This window comes from Rattus norvegicus, chromosome 14 (assembly GCF_021556685.1).
Source record: "Rattus norvegicus strain SHRSP/BbbUtx chromosome 14, alternate assembly SHRSP_T2T, whole genome shotgun sequence".
Classification (NCBI taxonomy): domain Eukaryota; kingdom Metazoa; phylum Chordata; class Mammalia; order Rodentia; family Muridae; genus Rattus; species Rattus norvegicus.
Genome location: NC_141547.1, coordinates 5,736,219 through 5,742,218, shown reverse-complemented (window position 1 = coordinate 5,742,218; position 6,000 = coordinate 5,736,219).

Genomic DNA, 6,000 nt, shown 5'->3' with positions numbered 1-6,000 from the left:
ATTGGTCACAGTCTCAGCAGATGCTGGCTCAGAGAGTGGGCAGCCTGCTCCATTAATTTCCAGCAAGATCTCTGTGCTTTTTATTATATTAATTAACGTCTTGGCGAAGTGGCTCAAGAATTTTAAACTAGCGTGGGGGGTTGAGGGCGGCTTGCTGTTCCCTCAATTTGCAGCTGTGACTGCCCCTTTGTTTCTGTTTAATTTTTCCACTCATTAAACACTTGATTTGGGAGTTAGCTGTGACCCTCAATAACGCTGGGAATTTGGAGAGCGATGTATGAAGGCAGCTGACGGCTGTGGAGATGAGGGCACAAACACACTTTGTTAGTGTGTTAGTTGGCCTATCGCACAATGCTACTCTTGCTTTACAGGACAGGCAAACATCTGTGCTCTAGGAATGAGCTCAAGCTTTCCCTCCAGATGAAGGTTAGCACTAGTGGGAGGAAGTGTGAATCTCATGATTCATATGTCTGGGAGGAGGAGGGTTTCCTGTGTAGAATAGATTGACACCAAATTCACAGAGATCCACTGCTCTCTGCTTCCCAAGTGCTAGGCTTACCGCTGTGCTATACTCGACCAGGAATAGCAAAGTCTTACTTTTTATTTTATCCCACAGAGTGTCACAGATAGGGCTTGCCTTGAGTCTCAGAGTAAAGCTCACATCTGGCTTCTTGAACAATGTTGGAACGTCAAGACCATGCAGACTGATGAAGATGGACTGGATACATTCACTAGCCGGTGGGATTAGTACGGACTTGTGGGAGGAGGCTACAGTGAAAGGTTAAGGAGATAGGTATCAGGGGTACTTGTGATAACTAATATTGATGGCTAACTTGTTCGGGTTGAAAAGCACTTAGGGGAGTGTGTGTGTGTGTGTATCGATAAAGTTCTTCTTGCTGCACAAACATGAAAGCTGTGCAAAGCAGCATGAGTCTGGGGAAGCAGAGACAGGTGGATCCCTGAAATTCATTAGCCAACCAGCCCAGCAGAACAGAAGAGCTCCAGGCTGGGTGAAAAGTAAGGTGGGGAGTGACTAAGGGTGACCTTTAACATTATCCCCTGGTCTCTGTCCACATGCAGAACCACACATGTGCATATTATGAAGACACATATTTAGGAGATTAATAAAACACACCTGTTGGTGCCCATGTGGGCGTTTCTAAAGAGGATTAATAAGGGAGGAATCACTCACAATGAAGCTGCCATATCCTACAAGCCTGGGTTCCCCATGAAAGAGAAGGCAAAAGCTTGTGTAGGAACTCTCTCCCCATCTGCCTCCTGGTGATGTTGTGAAGTGTACTGCACTATTATGTCCCCTCCACCATGACAGAAACTTCAGACACTGTGAGACGACATAAATGTTTCACCCCTTAAATTGTTCTGCTTAGGAGTTTTGTCAGACTAATGAAAACCAAATAACTATCACTTATCTTAAAGTAGAGATAATAATAACATTTTCCTCAGAAAGGTTTTAAATTGTGGCCAGGCAATATTCTAAAAATATCTCACCCATCCTAAGAGACTGTAACTTCTGCTGGACCTCACAGCTGGAGTTAATAACACCTTGAGGTCTCTCACAACCTGACTTAAGACTGTTACCCACTGTGTCCTCCAGGGCAGCTTAACCTGCCTTTGAGAGAACATTGTATTAACCAACCTTACTTTCCTTGGATTTCCCATGGAACCTAAGATAGGGCATCGCTACAATCTTAAACTGTCTCCTCTTCCCTGCCTCTGATCCGGATAATATCTGTGTGTCATTTGCTGAAAGCAAAACAAATACAGAAGCAGAAAGCGATTTCCTAAAATGTACCGTGAAAATCGAAAGCAACCACTTATGGCAATTGGTTGATAAACAGCTGTGTTTATTATCTGGGTCAGTTGGAGCCAGTGACTCACTCTCTAGTGAAACTGTTAAAAGATTCCTTCCCCTCACCCCCACCCCCACCCCCAACCCTGCTGCCAAGTTTTCTATGCTGTTCAATAAATACAGAACAAAGCCCTTTGTTAGGGGCAGACACAGCCACACAGATGTGACAGATACACACAGCTCAAACAGCAGACGGATACAAGGAAACATAGATTTAAGATAGCCTTCAGGTGGGCACAGAGTCAGGTGACAGAAGTTAGAAGTAGCAGGCAGCACAAGGTAGGGAATTCAAATCTGGACTTGTTCTTGTTAAACAACTCCAAGGAGAAAGGTTTTGATTTCTTTCCTTAATGCAACACTGATGAATTATTGGTGACTTGGACTAAAACACTAATGCCTTATAATCCACGTTAAACCCAGCTAAATGATGTGTGCAGTCAATGTTATCTCTATAGATGACATACTCAAAGAAGTCAGGAGACATTGTCAGCACCGAGAGCAATTGTTGACTCAGCAGACATTTGATTCCAACAGGCTTATGAGTATCCCCACTTTTGTCTTGCCTTTTCTGGTCACAGTAACTTTCCCAGTCAGTGGTTGTATGTCACCAATACCTTTTAACTCTCTCCCTTTATTGTGAAGTTACTCCTGGGAGCCATTGCATAGACAGGGACCCTGTAGTCCAAGAGTTTTTGACTAGTTCTGTTTTCTTTTTAATGTTTTTTTTTTAACTTTGTGGTGAGCACATAGAAAAGATAGTGTTTACCCTTTTAACTATTTATAAATGCACTGACAGGTCAGGGAGCAATAAGCAGGCTGACGTTGCTGTGTACCCACTCCAGAACTTAGTCATCATCCTTGCATCTAATACATAGTGACTTCCACTCCATGCTTCCCCGGGGTGCTGGAAACTGCTCCTCCCTTTGTCTCTGGGAACTTGACTTTTTCAGGTATTTCTGATAAATCACACAGGACATGTGGGATTTATCTCTCATGTCTGGTTTCTTTCACTTAGAGTAAAGCCTAAGGCTCAAGGGTTGCAGTAGATTCAAGCTTCTCTCATTTTTAAGGCTGGACAATAGTCTAGGGTACGACTCGACCATTACTCATGGATGGTCCTTTGTGTGGGGCTGATGTTTGCTAAGAAACAGGTGAAGCTTCTCACCCTTAAGCATATGATTCACAGGTTCAAGTAAGCATCTGAATGACAAGAAAGAGTAACTCTGTGCTTGATAGGTAAACCCTCATTGCTCTCTGGGTAAGAGGCAAACCTTTGCTATTTTAATTAGCCACTGGGAATTTGACATCTTGGGTTATCCTCAACACACACACACACACACACACACACACACACACACACACACACACACACACACACACACACACACACACACACACACACACACACATCTCCATGCATCTTTAACGTATTTGACAAAGCTCTCCTTGGTAACCTTTCACCTACTTCAATTACATTCATATTCACAATCATTCATTCATATTCTTTTTTTTCTCCTTCCTGCTTCTCTCTGCTTCTAGAAAACTATGTCCTCTGAAAAGGAATCAAGAAGACAATCAATATCGAAAAACCTCTTCCTATTCTCCCTCATGAAGAATAAGATTTTTTCCCCAGAACTTACTCTAAATGACCCACCTTGCACCCTGATTCCATCAAGATAAAATGTTTCTCAGTGTGAGCCCCCAGAGGGTGGCATTCCCACCTCAACTTTGTGTTTTGCTGTCATGGAAACCTGGCAGTGTTCTTCACACCCTGATCACCAGGTCTCTTCATGGGCAAGAGGCTTTGCTTGGGCACCGTGTGCACATGCTGTTGCCAGTCAGTATTTATAACCCTTACTTCTGCCTACAGTGTTACAGGGTGGAGAGAGCAGCGAGCGCCTTTTGTGAAGAGAGTAGGGATTCCTCTGGGGAGGGCTCTGGCTTGTTTACCAGAGCTGGATATCTGGCGCCTTCTAAACAAACTTTTTATTAGTTACCTCAGGCCAACTGTCTGCCTTGTCCTGGGTTGTTTACTGAGTTTTTTTTTTTTTTCTTCTGCAGCTGGCCCTTCGGCTTAGAGTTTTATCTTTAAAGATCCACACTTAGTAAGATCGTGAAGTTACAGCTGCGTCTCACACTTAGTAACTATAGTAACTAAGTTACAGCGGTGTCTCACACTTAGTAACTATAGTAACTAAGTTACAGTGGTGTCTCACACTTAGTAACTATTGTTACTAAGTTACAGCGGTGTCTCATACTTAGTAACTATAGTAACTAAGTTACAGCGGTGTCTAATTTTTAGTATGAGCTGGAAGACCATATTACGATATTACACACTCAACAGAAGGTTGGGGCCTGGCTTCTGCTAGGACTCTCGCTCTATTAGACAGGAATTCTGACAGGCTGAGAGCAGCTACCTTGCTGTTAGCAGCTAGCCACGAGCCCCCCACAGCTCTCAGTACCCTTTCCTTTGAATTCCTGCAGCCCCAGTCCCACGCCCACCCCCTCTGCACTTCCCCACCTCTGCTGCTGGGGCCTCCTCCTGGGGAACTCTTTCACAGTCATCCTGCTCTGGGTCCTGGCTCTCCTGCTTTTCCTTTGGGGTTTCGGTATGTAAATTATTTGCCCCCAGAGCCTCAGCCTTCTACTTTCTCAGCTCTAGAGCTCTCCTCTTCTGCACTTTCAGTCTCTTGCCACTTTTAAGGACTCTTAGAAGTCATCACTTCTAGGTGTGCTTGGGGCTAGTAGCCCCATGTTAACTGCTCTTGGTGCAACCAGCTCAGCTTGCTGTATCCATAAAGACCATGAGTAGATGATCAAACCACTCCAAGAGGCTCTAATGTGACCCAAAGCAACAGTGCCTAGGTGTAAAGCCCTCACTGACTTGACAGAAGTGGGCAGAGGACCTATGCTGTTGGAGATGTATCCAGTCATATAGGGGCAAACGGTATCCTGTCTGCTAACAACAAACTCTGCTTAGTTGTGGCACTCTGCACCGGGCACCGGACCTTTCTAACTCGGTTGTCTTTGGTGGGGATATCTGCACATTAAACAGAGATGTCTGGAACAGGCGTTAAGTTTAGGTCACCTGAAGCTGTCCTGGTCAGAGCCATTGTAGCACACCTGTAGCAAGCTTCCATGGAGTTGGCGAGGTTGAAGTCACAGTTACTACAACTTCTGAAGAGAAGAGGCTATGGGAATGCCACTCACAGTCCGGTCACTCTCAGGAGCCACAGCAATGGCTGCCAATCTGCTTGAGTAAACTTTCCGCTCTGTTTGGATTCCTTGGAACAGCTTGACAACTGCCAATCAAGAAGCCAGCTTTTAGTTCCTGCCAATCCCTGGCAATTTCCAGAGTTTAAAGGGAAGCCAGAAGACATGAAGAAGTGCTTATAACCGAGATCCAACACAGAATTAGCAGTATTTGCCAATGAACTCCACAAAGCACTTAACTCATGGCCAAATGCTGTAAAAAAAAAAAATACTGTACAAAGTAAAAAAATAACCACGTGAAAGGTCCAGTCTCTCTTGCCACTATCTAAAGTGAATAGAGTACAGTGAGAGCTTCTGATGATAACTATGTAGGCACACAGAAGAAAGCACCAAGAAGAAACTGTGAGGATCTATGCACATCTAACTTTTAGAAGCGCTAAAGAAGTTCTTTTAATTTGTAGACCTCCATGGTAATAATTATTAATAGATTGAAGTGACCCTCGGCCACCTTTCTTTTCTATTTTACATGTTTCCAAGTTCCAAATTTAGTTTGACTTTTTGTAAAAAAAAAAAATGGCTGTTCTTATGTAAATATCCTGAATAAACAAACAGCTTGGTGGGCACCTGGGCGAGATTGTTGGCATCTGTATTAGACAGGTAGCTAGGTTCCAACCCAGGGAACTCTGGTGTTTTCCAGATATTTTCTGTAGGATTTTAAAGTGTCAGGCTTTCCTCAATGAAAATGGAAGCAGCCTAGGATATTAGCTGTGAAAGAACCTTCCTTCTCAGCTGGTCTATGCCACAGTCAACCTATATATCTCTTGACATATATTTCTTGACCTACATATCTCTTGGCCTACATATCTCTTGACCTATATATCCATTGACCTATATATCCCTTGACCAGTGTTTCCTCT